Source organism: Cervus canadensis, chromosome 20, assembly GCF_019320065.1.
Source record: "Cervus canadensis isolate Bull #8, Minnesota chromosome 20, ASM1932006v1, whole genome shotgun sequence".
In the NCBI taxonomy this organism is placed as follows: Eukaryota; Metazoa; Chordata; class Mammalia; order Artiodactyla; family Cervidae; genus Cervus; species Cervus canadensis.
The window spans coordinates 57,595,733-57,614,954 of NC_057405.1; the positions used below are offsets into that span (position 1 = coordinate 57,595,733).

The following is a 19,222-nucleotide window of genomic DNA, read 5'->3' on the forward strand; positions in this document are numbered from 1 at the left end:
ACAGCTAACTAATGGTTAAACACACAGTACACACATTAAACATACAGCACTATGACATTATTGGGATGGACAGAAAAAAGATCACTTAGCCAAGTTTTGGAAAGTTAGGGAAATCTTCATCTCGGGGAAAGAGGGCCAGAAGAACAGCATATGGTGAAGCCCTGAGCAAAAGAAAGAGAAGGTAATTTCAGGAAACTCTAATAAGCCGAGGTCATATATATTTTGGAAGAGATAGCTTTTTGTATATTGATGTATTTTCAAGCAGCAAGTAGAATGGTACTGTGAATTTTCCAGATGGTTTCTGAAAGTGACCTATCTTTGAAAAGATAGTTCTGATAAATTGGTTTAATTTGGGAAGCCTTCAACATTCAAAGATTACTGGTTTAAATCAAAATTTTTTAAAAATGAGAACTTACAAGTATGGTTCAAAATCCAAAAAAGCTGTTTTTTCCTTTTCTTTTTGAGGGACTCATCCTCCTTTGTCCAAGCCACAAAGGGTAGGGTAGTTTCTTAACTCCAAATCTCCTTTTTACTGTGTAATTGAATATGAGCTCATTCGTAGCTGTGGTTTTGCCACCACTTATGACTCTTAAATGTATAGCTCCATCCAGCTTAACTTTGAGCTTTGTTATTTGCATCTCCAAGATAGGTCTTGGATAGCTCACAAGCACTTCAAACTCAGCAGGCCTAAAATGAAATGTATGGTCATCACCTCTGATTGTTCTCCAGTGTTCCATATTTTACTTTAGGGTAACTCCAACCACTTGTGATGAAAATTTGAAATCTAATCTTTATTCTTGGTTTCTTATTGTGCTTCTGCCTCACTGTTCCTCACTGTTTACACTGTTCACTGAACCCAGGGTAGGCAAGGCGCAAGCAGGAAAGCTGCAAGAAAGCTCAAGGAGCCATAGAAACTGCAGACATGTTTATTCTCTCCTGACTGGCATAGCAACCATGACAGCAGATACACTGGATTCTCTCATGGTTGACCCAGTGGACACTGCTATAATGTAGCTGCAACGGCTTTTCAGATGGAGCTTATATATGTTTACAGAGCAAAAAGTGGCCAGTGGCCAAGCAGCTACATCTTGACATGAATGCTCAGTGCTGTAAGTAATCTCAGCCGTTACATAACCATGTATTTACAAAACATGGGGCAATAGCGAGAGGCCGTGGGGGCGAGAGAGCTTGACCACCACCATCTTGGCTAATTTGCTCCTACACCTTCATACATGTGTAGCCAGATTATTGTTAAGTCTTAATCAATTTTATCTCCCAAACACCTGTCAAATCCATCCTTTTTCCTGCGTCGACATAAGCAGTCTTTTCTAAACTGCCATAATCTCTTGCCAAAACCACTGCAATAGTGATTATTCAGCCTGGGGTTTCTCGATTAGTTCTCCACACAGCAGCCAGAATAATCTTTTTGAAATGCAAATTTCTCTTAAAACTATATAGTGATGTCTTACCTTAATCTTAAAGACAAAATTTCTTTACAAAGCCTAATGTCATTTGGCCCCTTTCCACCTCACCTAGCATACCACTCTCCAACTTTATGTGCTTCAGTCATACAGATCTTTTAGTCACTGGTTCTCCTATTCCTTTTTGTCCATTTGTTCACTCAACAACTATCTGTTGAGTACCTACTATGTAACAGGACATTGATGTTATACTACCGAACACAATGTACAAAAGTCCTTACTCATAATTTTGCATTCTACTAAGGAGATATAGACAATAAATATGTGACATATTGGGAGTGAAGACAAATGCAGTGGAGAAAAAGAAGAACCAACTCAGAAGGGGAATAGAGAGTGCCAGGTTTTGGGGGGCAAGTTTCACTTTTAGATAAAGTGGTCAGAGAAGACCTAATCAAGAAGCAGACATTTGAGGGGATCTGAAATAGGAAGAGAAAGTCATGCAGAGGCCTGGAGTAAGAATGTTTCTATGAAGAGAACAGCCAGTACAAAGACCTGCTGGTCCTCACATTTGACAAATAGCAGTGTGGCAAGAGAGAATAGCATGAATTCACAGAGGAAGGAGGTCATGTAGATGACTGAAAGAAATTTTGACTCTTTTGATTGAGACAGGAAGCTGTTGGAAGGTTTTGAGCAGATGGGTTGCATAATCTGACTTTAAATTGATTACTTCTTTTAAATTGTGTTAATCGTGGACCACGGAGAAGTAAGGATAGAAGCAGAGACACTAATAGTAAGCTAATAGTCCAGGTGAAAAATGTTAGTGGGCCAGGGTAATAACAGTGGAGGCAGTAGGAAGAGGCCAGAGTTAGGATGTATTATGAAAGTACAGCCAACAGGTTTGCTGACAGATTGACTATGAGGTTTCGAGAGTAAGAGAGTCAAAGATGATTACAATTTTTTAGCTTGAGCAACTAGAAGGAAGGAATTGCCAGTGTAATGGGAAAGTCTCCAGATTTGTGTTTGGGGGTAAATGGGTAGATCAGGAGTTTAGTTTGGCTATTTTATGTTTGAGATGACTCTGAGACATTACAGTAGAGATACGGAGTAGGCAGTTTGGTAAATGAGTCCGGAGATGAGGGTAAAGATCTGGCTATAGATACAATTTTGAATTTCACAGTAGTTCCCTGCCTGCCTGCCCCACCCCCCACCCCCAGTAGTGTTTTGATAGTAGATAAAGACTGAGAGTAGTTGATATCATAGAAAGAGGCACTCCATGGAGTCTGGGTCAATTTGGAGTTACCTGCAACTGATGACTGTGTATCAGCATGCAGGAGTGGCCAGTGAACAGAGAGAAAAACCTAGAGCGTGACATCCTAGAAGCCAAGTGAAAGTGGCTGAGGAGGAAGGAATGCTAAGTTATGTTAAATGCTGCTTTAAGTGGTATAAGGATAACTGATCCCTGCATACAGCAACATGGAGCTCACCGAGGATCTTGAAAGCCAGAAGGGTGTTTTATTTAAGAGAGAACAGAAGAAGAGCTGGGCTTCCCTGGTAGCTCAGTGTGTAAAGAATCTGCCTGCAACGCAGCAGACTGCAGATCGATTCCTGGGTCAGGAAGATCCACTGCAGAAGGGATAGGCTACCCACTCGAGTATTCTTGGGCTTCCCTTGTAGCACAGCTGGTAAAGAATCGCCTGCAATGTGGGAGACCTGGGTTCAATCCCTGGGTTGGGAAGATCCCCTGGAGCAAGGGAAAGGCTACCCACTCCAGTATTCTAGCCTGGAGAATTCCATGAACTCTATAGTCCATGGGATCACAAAGAGTCAGACACAACTGAGTGACTTTCGGGAGAGGAGCTAGAGACACTGAATATGGATGCAGCACCTCTGGTACCATTTTCTTTGTCCAGACTAGTCTCTGACTCCTGTGTTGTAGATCTGTGGTGAAATATCACTTTCTCAGAGAAATTTATGGGCTTCCTTGATAGCTCAGATGCTAAAGAATCTGCCTGCAATGCAGGAGACCTGGGTTTGATCCCTGAGTCAGGAAGATCCTCTGGAGAAGGGAATGGTTACCCAGTCCATTAATCTTGGGGTTTCTCTGGTTACTGAGACCATAAAGAATCTGCATGCATGCAATCGAACCCTGGGTTCGATCCCTGGGTCAGGAAGTTTACCTGATTTGATTAAATGCCCCTATTACATACTCTTATTGTGCCCTATACCTTTATTTGCTGCTGCTGCTGCTGCTAAGTCGCCATAGTCATGTCCAACTCTGTGCGACCCTATGGACAGCAGCCCACCAGACTCCCCCGTCCCTGGGATTCTCCAGGCAAGAACACTGGAGTGGGTTGCCATTTCTTTCTCCAATGCATGAAAGTGAAAAGGGAAAGTGAAGTCGCTCAGTCGTGTCCGACTCCTATCGACCCCATGGACTGCAGCCTACCAGGCTCCTCCGTCCATGGGATTTTCCAGGCAAGAGTATTGGAATGGGTTGCTATTGCCTTCTCCACCTTTACTTCTAGTAAGTTACAAATGTAGTTTTACAATTGTTAATGTGATAATTTGATTGAAATATATCTGCTTCTAAAGTGTTAGCAAGCAAGAGCAGCAGCTGTGCTAGTTTTTGCAGATCACCTCCAGCTCTGAGTACAGTACCTCACAGAATAAACTTACTAAATATTTGAAAGAATGGAAGAAAAATGTTAATGTCAGAATTTTCAAAGGTGTTGCATATTTCAGTTCAGTTCAGTCGCTCAGTCGTGTCCGACTCTTTGCAACCCCATCAATCGCAGCACGCCAGGCCTTCCTGTCCATCACCAACTCCCGGAGTTTACTCAGACTCATGCTCATCAAGTCGGTGACACCATCCAGCCTTCTCATCCTCTGTCGTCCCCTTCTCCTCCTGTCCCCAATCCCTCCCAGCATCAGGGTCTTTTCCAATGAATCAACTCTTTGCATGAGGTGGCCAAAGTACTGGAGTTTCAGCTTCAGCATCAGTCCTTCCAGTGAACACCCAGAACTGATCTCCTTTAGGATGGACTGGTTGGATCTCCTTGCAGTCCAAGGGACTCTCAAGAGTCTTCTCCAACACCATAGTTCAAAAGCATCAATTTTTCGGCGCTCAGCTTTCTTCACAGTCCAACTCTCACATCCATACATGACCACTGGAAAAACCATAGCCTTGACCAGATGAACCTTTGTTGGCAAAGTAATGTCTCTGCTTTGTAATATGCTATCTAGGTTGGTCATAACTTTCCTTCCAAGGAATAAGCGTCTTTAATTTCATGGCCGCAATCACCATCTGCAGTGATTTTGGAGCCCCAAAAAAATAAAGTCTGACACTGTTTCCACTGTCTCCCCATCTATTTCCCATGAGGTGATGCGACCAGATGCCATGATCTTAGTTTTCTGAATGTTAAGCGTTAAGCCAACTTTTTCACTCTCCTCTTTCATTTTCATCAAGAGGCTTTTTAGTTTCTCTTCACTTTGTGCCATAAGGGTGGTGTCATCTGCATATCTGAGGTTGTTGATATTTTTCCTCTTCTCAAAAGCATGAGATAATGAATGAATGAAAGAAGGTATTTTATAATGCAACATTTTAGAAAAGTAGTCTTAACAGAGTAAACTTTTATTGCTAGTAAATTGTGTTCACCCTCATGAAATTGGATTTGCTAATAATTTTTACCATGTTCCTACATTTCCTGTTATAAGATAGTCACATGTATTTATAGTATAGAGTAGAGGATGGGGCTTCTCAGGTGGCCCTAGCGGAAAAGAATCCTCCTGCCAATGCAGGAGACACAAGGGATATGGGTTCAATCCCTGGGTTGGAAAGATCCCCTAGAGTAGGAAATGGTAACCCACTCCAGTATTCTGGAAAATTCCACGGACAGAGGAGCCTGGTGGGCTACAGTCCATGGGCTCGAAAAGAGTCCGGCATGACTGAACACGAAGTAGAAGATATATAGGGGAGTTCCTGCTTTAAAGGCTGACTGGCTGTACTCCAACAAGAGGCCTTCACTATGAAATTCATTGATGAGTTAACTGTAAAAAACCACGGCTCCTAAGTCTTTTTTTTTTTTAAATGGGTATACCTGTTTTTGTTGTTCTTCACAAGTAATGCTTTTTTTTTTTTTTTTTTTTGACAAATTGGACATTTATAGCAACATTGTATTGGGCACATTGTATTGGGCAAGTACATCGGCACCATTTTTTCTACAGCATTTGCTAGCTTCATGTCTCTGTCACATTGTGATAATTGTCACAGTATTTAAAATCATTATTATTATATTTGTTATTCTGATCTGTGATCAGTGTTTTTTAAAATAAATTTATTTATTTTAATTGAAGGATATTTACTTTATTGTGGTGGGTTTTGCCATACATCAACATGAATCAGCCACGGGTGCACATGTGGCCCCCCTGTCCTGAACCCCCCTCTCACCTACCTCCCCACCCCATCTGTTTGGGTTGTCCCAGAGCACTGGCTTTGAGTACCCTGCTTCATGCATCAAACTTGCACTGGCCACCTGTTTTACATATGGTAATATGCATGTTTCAATGCTGTTCTCTGAAATCGTCCCACACTCGACTTCTCCCATATAGTCCAAAAGAGTCTGTGTCTCTTTTGCTGCCTTGCATCTAGGATCGTCATTACCGTTTTTCTAAGTTCCATATATATGCGTTAATATACTCTATTGGTGTTTCTCGAAATTTCTGCCTTACTTCACTCTGTATAATAGGCTCCAGGTTCGTCCACCTCAATAGAGTTGACTCAAATGCGTACTTTTTTATAACTGAGTAAAATTCCATTGTGTTTATGTGCCACAACTTCCTTATCCATTCATCCATCGATGGACAAGACATCTAGGTTTCTTCCATGTCCTAGCCATTGTAAACAGTGCTGCAATAAACATTGAGATACATGTGTCTCTTTCAATTCTGGTTTCCTTGGTGTATATGCCGAGCAATGGGATTGCTGGGTCGCATGGCAGTTCTGTTTCCAGTGTTTTAAGGACTCTCCACACTGTTCTCCATAGTGGCTGTACCAGTTTGAATTCCCACCAACAGTGTAGGGGGGTTCCCTTTTCTCCACACTCTCTCCAGCATTTATTGTTTGTAGACTTTTTGATGGCGGCCATTCTGACCAGCATGAGATGATACCTCATAGTGGTTTTGATTTGCATTTCTTTAATAATGAGTGATGTTGTTTTCATGTGTTTATTAGCCATCTGTATGTCTTCTTTGGAGAAATGTCTGTTTAGTTCTTTGGCCCACTTTTTGATTGGGTTGTTCATTTTTCTAGTATTGAGCTGCATGAGCTGCTTGTATATTTTTGAGATTAATTCTTTGTCAGTTGTTTCGTTTGCTGTTATTTTATCCCATTCTGAAGGCTGCCTTTTCACCTTGCTTATCGTTTCCTTTGTTGTGCAAAAGCTTTTAAGTTTAATTAGGTTCCATTGTTTATTTTTGTTTTTATTTCCATTACTCCGGGAGGTGGTTCATAGAGGATCTTGCTGTGATTTATGTCAGAGAGTGTTCTGCCTATGTTTTCCTCTAAGAGTTTTATAGTTTCTTGTCTTACATTTAGATCTTTAATCCATTTTGAGTTTATTTTGTGTATGTTGTTAGTGTTCTAGTTTCATTCTTTTACATGTGGTTGACCAGTTTTCTTAGCACCACTTGTTAAAGAGAATGTCTTTTCTCCATTGTATATTTTTGCCTCCTTTGTCAAAGATAAGGTGTCCATAGGTGCATGGATTTATCTCTGGGCTTTGTACAAGGCTCCTAAGTCTTGTGCACTTACAAACACAGTCTTGGTAGGTGCACCAGAGTTTGTGAGATATACATACACACTTGACCAATGAATTTATTAGGATGCCAAATTATTGATATATTTTGAGATATTTGTCAAGTAGATAGCATACTGATTCTCTGACTAAGGGGTTTTCTCCGTAGGAAAATTATATGAGAAATCACCAGATTGCTTAGTAGCTTAGAATCAGAACAAAGGAAATTAGATATATGTTGTGGTCACTTGATAGCATTAAGCTATGAGAACCTCTACAGCAGAACTTAAGATTGCCTCCAGTTTTTGCCTCTAGGCTGCTTTTTCCATTCGTTGACAACTCTTCTTTTTGATGAAAACATTCTGTCTTTAAATATGTTGAAACATTTATATTGTAACCTAGTCTGTAGTCTTGGAGCCATTCTGTCTCTATAAGCCAACTTTGCATGTATCTGCTCTGGTCCATTACATACGGATTGATAGTTTAGCTTTCAGAGGGTAATCTTATTTCTAAGTTTTCATAGGCCTCATGTGTCGTATGGGGACACATTTTGAGCTCAGCAGTGAGGTCTGAGCTAGAGATGTATATTTGGAAATTATTAGAATATTTTGTTTTATTTTGCTTTTAACCTACCATGTCTATGTGCTTCTGTGTTTCAGGCACTTTGTTAATTGCTTTGCACATATATTATTTTACCCTTGGATAGCTTAAAAAAAAATGCTAGTGTTGATCCAAAGCTTACTCATAACCATTGGGTTAGTGTTATACTCTAACCATAGGAACAACTCAATTGGCTATGGTGAAAATGCAGAATAAGAGCCAGGATAGTCTGAAACTGGGCTTCCCAGGTGGCTCAGTGGTAAAGAATCTGCCTGCCAATGCAGGAGACACAGGACACATGGGCTCGATTCCTGGCTCTTCCTTGGAGGAGGCAAGGGCAACCCACTCCAGTATTCGCAGACAGAGGAACCTGACAGACTACAATCCATGGGGTTGCAAAGGGTTGGACATGACTGAGCATGACACAAGCATGAGTGAGAATCTGAAACTAACCAGAGAAGAAAGAGAATAACCCAGAAATGGGCAACCAGGAATTTGCAAATTTCAAGAAGAAATGACTAGTCAACTTGTAGAATGCTACTAACATTTCTAGAGAGCTAAAATTACTGGATGGTTTGACAGTAGGTAGTCTCTGTTATCCTATAGTGTATGCATCTGGCATATATTCCCATATTAATATTGAATTATTAATATTCAATATTGAGCTAAAAAAATATTGAGCTTCCCTGGTGGCTCAGCGGTAAAGAATCTGCCTGCAATGCAGCAGACACAGGAGATGCGGATTCAGTTCCTGGCTCGGGAAGATTGCCTGGAGTAGGAAATGGCAACCCACTCTGGTATTCTTGCCTGGAAAATCCCTTAAGGTCGGAAAGAATTGGACATGACTGAGCATGCACACATTTTGAATTAAGATAAAGATTGATTGACTTGGGATGGCCTATAGGGTAAAACCATAGCAGCTCCCTGAATATAGGAGACCTCTCCTAAAGGACTGACATTTCTCTTGTTCAGCTCTTCCAAAAATGTAGGTTCCAGATCAGGAAACTACAGCTTGGGTAAAATGATTTAACTAGGTGGGGATAGGTAACCCTGGATCCTTCTGGGCTTCTCTTTTCTAGGTTTAGTCTTTAAGGAGGGATTATGGTAAGCATGGATTCTTATTCACCAGTTGTGGGTAGATCAGGAACTATCATAGAATAGGGCCTAAAAGCCTCAGAGAGAAAAATCCTAACTTTTAAGATTCACTGCCTGATTTCTTTTTTGATGTCTGTGTTTTCTTCTCTTTTATTATCTTCTGGCCTTAGCAAAGTTTTATTTAAAAATTGTAACTTTATCTTTGCTGTATCAAGTTATATAAGGGAGTCATAGTCGTAGATCTAACAAGGCATGACCATTATAAGGGGAGCAACACTCTTCTCCCAGTAAGGCCAGTGAGGAGGGACAGTGATAATGAGATCTCCAAGGGGAAAGTCAATATTGAAGACAAGAACTGGAACTCATGGATTTAACTCATAAATTGCCCTTCTGCGTGTAGAGATTCTTCTTTCATTGTCAACCTTAGATCTCAGTTTTATTTATTAAAGAAGGCAATGCCGTTTTCCTTCATCAGTTACATCAGTGACCTTTTTCATTGTTGGGGAATGGAGAAATGAAAGCCCAGTATTTTCATTCATGTGTTCAGTCAACGAGGTTTCGATCCCAGATCGGGAAGATCCCCTGGAGAAGGAAATGGCAACCCACTCCAGTATTCTTGCCTGGAAAATCCCATGAACAGAGGAGGCTGGTGGGCTACAGTCCATGGAGTCGAAAAGAGTCAACATGACAGTGACTAAACAGCAGTTCCGTATTTATTGAAAACCTAATATGGCCACACTCTATGTTTGGCACTGAGTGTACAGCAGCATGGGCTTTCCTGGTAGCTCAGCTGGTAAAGAATCCGCCTGCAATGCAGGAGACCCCGGTTCAATTCCTGGGTTGGGAAGATCCCCTGGAGAAGGGATAGTCTACCCACTCCAGTATTCTTGGGTTTCCCTGGTGGCTCAGTCGAGAGAGTTGAAATAACTTTCCGTATAACACATAGCTAATAAATGGCAGGCCCAGGATTGGAATCCATAGCTATCTGCCTCCTGATAAAGAACTGTTAGTGGTAACTTTTTTCTCATTGCAGATTTTTTTTCTTTTCTTTTTTTTGGGGGGTCCTAAGTGTAGAACTCAAATACGAAATTAGAGCTCAGATGTTCATTCAGCCTTCCCTGAAGAAAAGCTTTCTGCTTTCGTGAGGTACCACCTCATCAGTTCCAGTTGTTTAGCCTCTTCTTTACAGTTGTGCTTAAAATGGAAGAATCATAACTAAGCTGAATTCTTTATCCTTTGTACCCTTATTGTGTTTAATATCGCACTGTCAGAAAGCCTCAAGGGTCTTAACTTTTGATAGTAGCCCAACTCAAGCTTTAACAGGGCTGAATTAACAACTCCTGATATCCATCATAGTGCAGTTTTTGAATTTTATCCATAAAAACAAATTGCAGCTGTGGCTTGAGCTCTTCTTTTTTTGTGTAATTTTTGGCAAGTCTCTTGGTCTTTCTGGGCCTCAGAGACTTTGGCTGTAAAATGAGGGGAGTTGGACTATATATTTTTTCTTTTTTTCTTAACAAAGTCCATAATTTACATTAGGGTTCACACTTGTACATTTTATGGATTTTGATGAATGCATAATGTCATTTATCTATCATTGCAGTATCATGTAGAGTAGTTCACCACCCTAAAAATTCACTGTGCTCCAATCTTTCCACACTTCCCTCTCTCTCCTTGAATAATCTGCCTGCAGTGCAGGAGACCTGGGTTCAATCCCTGGGTTGGGTAGATCCCCTAGTAGAAGGGAATGGCAACCCACTACAGTATTCTTGCCTGGAGAATCCCATGAACTGAGGAGCCTGGTAGGCTACAGTCCATAGGGTCGCAAAGAGTCAGGCATGACTGAACGACTAACACTTTCTCCCTCCCTGAACCCCTGGCAACCACTGATCTTTATACTGTCTCTATAGCTTTGCTGCTTCAAAATGTCATGTGGTTGGAATCATACGATACATAGCTTTTTCAGACTGGCTTCTTTCACTTAACAAATATACATTTAAAGCTCCTCCATGTTTTTTCATGGCTTGATAGCTTATTTATTTTTATCACTGAATAATATTTCATTGTGTGGTTGTAGTTTATCTGTTTGCCTGTTGAAGGACATCTTGGTTGCTTCTAGTTTTGGGCAGTCATAATAAAGATGCTCTGAACATTTTGTGCAGGTTTTTGTGGACATAAGTTTTCACTTAGGCAGGTTTTTTGTGGATATAAGTTTTTATTTAGATAAATAACTAGGAGCATGATTGCTAGATTATATGGTAATCTTATCGTTGTTATTTTTGTTCAGTCACTAAGTCATGTTTGACTCTTTGCAACCCCATGGAGTCTGCAGCCAGGTTTCCTTGTCCTTTACTATCTCCCGGAGTTTGCTCAAACTCATGTCCATTGCATAGGTGATGCCATTCAACCATCTCATCCTCTGTTGCTCCTTCTCTTTCTGCCCTCAACCTTTCCCAGCATCAGGGTCTTTTCCAATAAGTTGGCTCTTTGCATCAGGTGGCCAAAGTATTAGAGCTTCAGCATCAGTCCTTCCGGTGAGTATTCAGGGTTTATTTCCTTTAGGATTGACTGGTTTGATCTCCTTGCTGTCCAAGGAACTCTTGACAGTCTTCTCCAGCACCACAATTCAAAACTGTCAGTTCTTTGGTTTTGAGGCTTTTTTATGGTCCTATTCTCATATCCGTACATGACAGCTGGAAAAGACCATAGCTTTGACTATATAGATCTTTGTTGGCAAAATGATGTCTCTGCTTTTTAATATGCTGTCTAGGTATGTCATATCCTTTCTTCCAAGGAGCAAGCATCTTTTAATTTCATGGCTGAAGTCACTATCTGCAGTGATTTTGGAACTCAAGAAAATATAATTTGTCACTGTTTCCCCTTTTCTCCCATCTTTTTGCCATGAAGCAATGGGACTAGATGCCATGATCTTAGCTTTTGAATGTTACGTTTTAAGCCAGCTGTTTCACTGTCCTCTTTCACCTTCAACAAGAGGTTCTTTAGTTCCTCTTTGCTTTCTGCCTTAGAGTGGCATCATCTGCATATCTGAGGTTGTTGATATTTCTGCCAGCAATCTTGATTCCTGCTTGTGGTTCATCCAGCCCACATTTCTCATGATGTACTCTGCACATAAGTTAAACAAGCAGGGTGATAATATACAACCTTGAAGTACTCCTTTTCCCAGTTTTGAACCAGTCAGTTGCTCTATGTCCAGTTCTAACTGTTGCTTCTGGACCTGCATGTAGGTTTCTCAGGAGACAGGTAAGGTGGTCTGGTACTCCCATCTCTTTAAGAATTTTCCACAGATTGTTATGATCCACAGAGTTAAAGGTCTTAGTGTAGTCAGTGAAGCAGGTGTAGATGTTTTTCTGGAATTCCCCCCTTTTTTTTCCCTCTGTGATCTGGTGATTGTTGGCAATTTGATCTCTGGTTCCTCTGCCTTTTCTAAATCCAGCTTGTACATCTGGGAGTTCTCGATTCACGTACTGCTTAAGCCTAGCCTGAAAGATTTTGAGGTTTCACTTGCGAGTATGTGAAATGAGCACAATTATACAGTAGCTTGAATGTTCTTTGGCACTGCCTTTCTTTAGGATCGAAATGAAAACTGACTTTTTCCAGTCCTGTGGCCACTGCTGAGTTTTCCAAATTTGTTGGCATATTGAGTGCAGCCCTTTTACAGCATCATCTTTTAGGATTTGGTATAGCTCAGCTGGAATTCCGTCACCTAAACTAGCGTTGTTTGTAGTAATGGTTCCTGAGGCCCACTTGACATCACACTCCAGGATATCTAGCTCTAGGTCACACCATGATCACTTATGGTTAGCTCTGTAATAATTTCCCAGCTATTTTCCAAAGTGACTTTTCCATTTTGCAGTCCGCCAGCATTGAATGAGAGTTCGTCTTCCTTTACATCCTTCTCAGCATTTGGTGTTTGTCATTGTTTTGGATTTTAGCCATTCTAGTAGGTAAATAACGATATCTCATTTTAATTTGCAATTCCCTAGTGAAATATGGTGTTGAGCATTTTTTAATATGCTCATTTGCCACCTGTATATCTTGGTGAAGTGTCTGTTCAGGTCTTTTTAAAGATTAGTGTTAAAACTGATTGGTTTGGTTTTTCGTTGTTGTTGACTTTTAGGAGTTCTTTGTATATTTTGGACACAAGTTCTTTATCAGATATGTTTCACAAATACTTTCTTACAGACTGTGGCTCATCTTTTCATTCTCTTGCCAGTGTCTTTTGCAAAGCAGAAGTTTTTAATAGAGGCATACTTGTCAGTTTTTCTTTCATGGATTATGCCTTTGGTGTTGTATCTAAAAAGTCATTGCCAATCTCAAAGTCACCTAGGTTTTCTTCTGTGTTACCCTCTAGGAGTTTTATAGCTTTGTGTTTTATGCTACAGGTTTCTGTTTCGAGTTAGAGTGTTTTTGGTGAAAGATGTAAGAGTCAGACACAACTGAGCAACTTTTTTTTTTCTTATAAGATTTGTGCCTGATTCACTTCTGTTTTTATTAATAAAGTTCCTTCTGATCTGAAATTATTCATTTTGATCAATAATATTAAAAGGTGACAGAAATTTAGAAAGAACAAATAATATGCTGAATCTTTACAACTATGTAAGTTTTGTTCTTCCAAAGTGTTCCTTGAGCAAGAGACTTGAAGTCGACCCAAAAATGGGGTCAGGGAGAGCTTTATCTGGAACAATCAGGAGACTGGACTAACAGCTCCATTTCAGTACTCTACTGTTATATATTAAGCTGGCTGAGTGGTGTATGTGCAGATTGTTTGGAAAGACTGCCTACAATTATGAATATTTTGCTTCAATCAAAACCCCATGTTATTTGTTCATATTGAGATTTCTTTGCAACTTTGCCTAGTTGTCGTCGTTTAGTCGCTAAGTTTTGCAACTCTGTGGACTATAGCCTGCCAGGCTCCTCTGTCAGTGGGATACTGGAGTGTTTTAAGGGTGAAAAGAGCATAATTCAAATCAGTCTTGTTTTAGACATATCTTCTCCAGGGGATTTTCCCGATCAGGAATCATACCTGTGTCTCTTGCATTGGCAGGTGGAGTCTTTACCATTGAGCCACCAGGGAAGCCCTTGCCTAGTCATACAGGCTTGCAAAAGCACACCTGTGGTTTCTCTCCAGTAGTTTCACCTTTTTCATACTGTGAAATACTGAAGCCATCTGAACCGTAAATATTATCTCTCTATATTTTGACTGACTTCAGTTTATGTTTTTAAAGGACATTTTCCTAATCATCTATCATTTAGTAACATAAATAGATTTACTTCCAAATACTAGGTGTTTTTTTAAATTTTGGCTTGTAGAAAAATAGTTTTATCAACTGTTTATTTATCATGTGTGTACCTTGGTGTGTATGTGTATGTGTTGTCCAGGTGGCTCATAAAGGTTTTTAAATTTTGAATCTTTAGATTTTATTTTTAAGATGTCTGTAACAAAATTGATTTGAATTCTTTCCTTAACAAGACTGATTTGAATTATGTTCTTTTCATCCTTAAAACACCTATTTCCTAAAACATTATCATACATACTATTCTTAGAAAAGCATTCCTTCTTCTTTTTTGTGTTATTTTGTTCCTATTTTTCAAGAATAAATGAGTGAACCACTTAAATCAGATTTACTATTTTAGTAATTTTTTTTCTCTTAGTATTTTCTCTAGTTCATCTGTGTTTGATGTACCAAATTTACTATGCAGTATGTGTGCGTGCTTAGTTGTGTCTGACTCTTTGTGACAGTTTGAACTGTAGCCCACTGGGCTTCTCTGTCCCTAGGGTTTTCCAGGCAAGAATACTGGAGTGAGTTTCCACTTCCTTCTCCAAAGGATCTTCCTGACCCACAGATTGAGCATGCGTCTCCTGTGTCTCCTGCATTGGCAGACAGGTTCTTTACCCACTGAGCCATTGGAAAGCCTACCAAATTTACTGCAATATGTTTTAAATGTCTAAATCTCCTGTATTTCTGGCTTACTTTAATAGCTTTTTAAAAATTATTGTTTTTTAAAAAATCTATATTCACTTTGCCCTTATTGAAATATTTGTGAAATATTTGTGAAATACTAGGCAGGTACACACAATTTATGACAAATTTTATAGACAAATTTCACTGCTGGTTTCATTTTTTTTTCCTATTCTTGTTTTCCTTATCCACATATTTTACATGAATATATACATATATAGAGGTAAGGTATTAAAAGTTTATGTCATTTAAAAGCTAAATATTTCAAACAAAAAGTAAGAATAGCATAATATTAATAAAACCCTTTCACCTACCTCCTGGAATGAAAAATTTGTTAACATTTGGTTTCATTTTCTTATTGCTTGCCTCATCTATTTATTTATTTTATTTTTTTATTGCAGTATAGTTGATGTACAATATTATGTTACAGGTGTACTGTATAGTGATTCATATTTTTGATGGTTATACTCCATTAGCTATGATAAAATATTGGCTGTATTCCCCATGTTGTACAATATATCTTTGTATTTTATTTTATACATAATAGGTTTACCTCTTAATCCTCTATCCATATTCCCCCATTCCTTCTCCCCACTAATAACCAATAGTTTGTTCTCTGTATCTTGAGTCTGTTTATTTTTTCTTATATTCACTAGTTTGTTGTAATTTATAGGTTTCACATATAAGTGATATCATACAGTACTTGTTTTTCTCTTGAGGTACATGTATCTTTTTGAATTAGTGCTTTTGTTTTATTTTTTTCAGATATATATGATATATATGTATATTTCAGATATAGGAATATGGCAGTACTATTTTTAGTTTTTTGAGACACCTCCATACTGTTTTCCTTAGTGGTTACACCGATTTACATTCCTATAAACAGTGTGTGAGGGTTCCTTTTTCTCCATATCCTCACCAACACTGTTTTTTGTGTTCTTTTAGTTGATAGCCATTCTGACAACTGTGAGGTAGTATCTCATTGTGGTTTTGATTTGCATTTCCCTGATGATTAGCTATGCTGAACATCTTCCTTTTTGGAAAAATATCTTTTTATTCTTCTGCCCATTTTTTAATGGAGTTGGTTGTTTGGTGTTGAGTTGTATGAGCTATTTATATATGTTGGATACTATTGGTCATATCATTTGCAGATATTTTCTCCCATTCAGTAGGCTGTCTTTTCATTTTGTCAGTGGTTTCCTTTGCTGTGCAAAAGCCAAATATAATTTAAGGTTAAATCCTGATTTTGAAGTAGTGGGATATATGCATTACATATATTAATAAAGTTTATTAATTATTAGATGTGTTGCATTTTATGTATTTCTACATTAATTGAATCACTGCAACAAATATTTACTGAATGACTATCATATAATAGGTCAGTGGATAATAGAAAAATAAAATGTCTCTGCTCTTAAGGAACTATAAAGGAAGGCAGATATGTCCAAATCTTGCTAAAATAAAGCTAAGTTTCTTAAAGCAACTTAATTAAATCACACAAACTATAATTAGCAAGTATATTAAAGATAATGCTAAATTAATGACAGTGGATGGCTTTGTAAAAGTTGAAAATCACCAATTAAACCATCTATTGTTAATATTTTTATTCTTTCATTGTTAGAGGCAGTTGGGGGCTTGGTGGGTAGGAGGAAGAAATGGAAGGAAATATTTATTTTTGAGTATATGTGTGTGCTTTTTTTTTTAAAGGAGAGAATAGAATTTACTCTAAAGATAGATTTTTCTCAGTAGTTATCTTCATAGTAGTATATTTGAAGGGAAAATAGTTCTGTTAGATAAAATATTTGTTTTCTTTGGAAAAGAATTTGCAAATTGAATTATACTCAGTCAGACATGTTTGTGTGTGGATTTAAACAAAGGAAAAGTGTTAACCTTAAGCTCGCATCTGTCTGCTATCAACAGTTGTATTAGTTACCGCCCCCTCCATTATCAGTGTGTGTACTAAAGGAATGCAAACTTATTTTAATATTGGCTCAAATAAATAACATTAGGAAAATAAATCTGTTAATATTATTTGTGATCTGAGGACAAATATAGAGAGAATTAGATCCTCTATGATTTATTGAAAGCTGTACAGAAACAGAAAGGGCACCATATTTAGAGTCTGGAGACCTGATTTGAATACTGTTTTTACTATTTATTAGACAAGTCACTTAATCTTGCTTGTTTCTTCATGTGTTAAAAAATAACTGTAATAAAAGCAGTGCCACTTTTTAAACTTGTTAGAACAAAATTTGGTGCTTAAAGGCTTTGTAAATAATTGTAAATACTTTTCAAGTATTGCTTGATAATTTTTAGATTTTTGCCTTTTAGTACAGATATGAAGAATATGCTATAAAAGACTATAAATATTCTGCAGAATTGAGTTTAGCAGTTTTGATTTATCTGTATTTATGAATCCATGCAGTCACAGAGAGTTAGGTACGACTGAATAACAACAACAATGTGAGCTTTACTGTGAGTATATGCTCAGTCATCTGACTTTTTGCGACCTCATGGACGGTAGGCCCACCAACCTCCCCTGTCCATGGAATTTTCCCTGCAGGAATACTGGAGTGGGTCTGCCATTTCCTACTCTAGGGGTTCTTCCTGACCCAGGGATTGAACCCATGTCTCTTGCAGCCCTTGGGATTTCCCAGGGACTTCCCAGGTGATTTCCAAGGGGCTTCTTAGATGGCACAGTGGGAAAGAATCCGCCTGCCTCACTGTAGTTTTGATTTGCATTTCTCTGATAATGAGTGATATTGAGCATCTTTTCATGTGTTTAGTAGCCATCTGTAAGTCTTCTTTGGAGAAATGTCTGTTTAGGTCTTCTGCCCACTTTTTTGATTGAGTTGTTTGTTTTTCTGTTATTGAGCTACATGAGCTGCTTGTTTATTCTAGAGATTAGTTCTTTTTCAGGTATTTCCTTTGCTGTTATTTTCTACCATTATGAGGGTTGTCTTTTCACCTAGCTTATGGTTTTCTTCATTGTGCAAAAGCTTTTAAATTTAATTAGGTTCCATTTGTTTATTTTTGTTTTTATTTCCATTACTCTGGGAGGTGGGTCATAGAGGATCTTGCTGTGATTTATGTCAGAGAGTGTTCTGCCTATGGTTTTCTCTAAGACTTAGTTTTTATAGTTTCTGGTCTACATTTAGGTCTTTCATCCATTCTGAGTTTATTTTCATGTATGGTGTTAGAAGGTGTTCTAACTTCATTCTTTTACATGTAGTTGACCAGTTTTCCTAGCACCACTTGTTGAAGAGACTGTCTTTTCTCTGTTGTTTATTTTTGCCTCCTTTGTCAAAGATAAGATGTCCATAGGTATGTGGATTTATCTCTGGGCTTTCTATCTTGTTCCATTGGTCTGCATTTCTATTTTTGTGCTGGTACCATACTGTCTTGATGACTGAAGCTTTGTAGTACAGTCTGAAGTCAGGAAGGTTGATTCCTCCAGTTCCATTCATCTTTCTCAAAATTGCTTTGGCTATTTGGGGTCTTTTTTGTTTCAATACAAAGTGTAAAATTATTTGCTCTAGTTCTGTGAAAAATACTGTTGGTAATTTGATAGCAATTGCATTGAATCTATAGATTGCTTTGGGTAGTATAGTCATTATCACTATATTGATTCTTCCAATCCAAGAACATGTTATATCTTTCCATCTATTTGTATCACCTTTGATTTCTTTCATCAGTGTCTTCTTATAGGTATCCTCTCACACCAGTCAGAATGGCCATCCTCAAAAAATCTACAAACAATAAATGCTCGAAAGAGTGCTGTTGGTGGGAATGCAGACCTATACAAGCACTATGGAGAACAGTATGGAGATTACTTTAAAAAGCTATGAATAAAACTACTGTATGATCTAGCAGTCCCACTACTGGGCATATAACCTGAGGAAACCAGAATTGAAAAATACACATGTACCCCAGTGTTCACTGTAGCACCATTTACAATAGCTAGGACATGGAAGGAACCTAGATATCAATCAGCAGATGAATGGATAAGAAAGTTGTGGTACATATACACAGTGGAATATTCAGTTCAGTTCGGTTCAGTCACTCAGTCATGTCTGACTCTTTGCAACCCCATGGACTGCAGCACGCCAGGCCTCCCTGTCCATCACCAACTTTCGCAGCTTGCTCAAACTCATGTCCATTGAGTCGGTGATGCCATCCAACCATCTCATTCTCTGTTGTCCCCTTCTCCTCCTGACTTCAATCTTTCCCAGCATCAGGGTCTTTTCCAATGAGTCAGTTCTTCGCATCAGGTGGCCAAAGTATTGGAGTTACAGCTTCAGCATCAATCATGAGTTCTTTTAGGATTGACTAG

The 19,222-nt window shown here is 38.7% G+C and overlaps 1 protein-coding gene across 6 annotated transcripts in view; it reads left to right on the top strand.

The window, feature by feature from the left end:
* The window catches only part of CEP57L1 (centrosomal protein 57 like 1), a 76,162-nt gene that overhangs the window by 1,164 nt on the left and 55,776 nt on the right, over window positions 1–19,222 (top strand). The window contains exon 2 of one of the 6 annotated variants that reach the window (XM_043439196.1): window positions 13,974–14,103. The exons of the other annotated variants lie outside the window; for them this stretch is intronic. The gene's annotated coding sequence lies outside the window, so the exon portion shown is untranslated. The remainder of the gene's footprint in view (window positions 1–13,973; window positions 14,104–19,222) is intronic. 6 annotated transcript variants of the gene reach the window in all.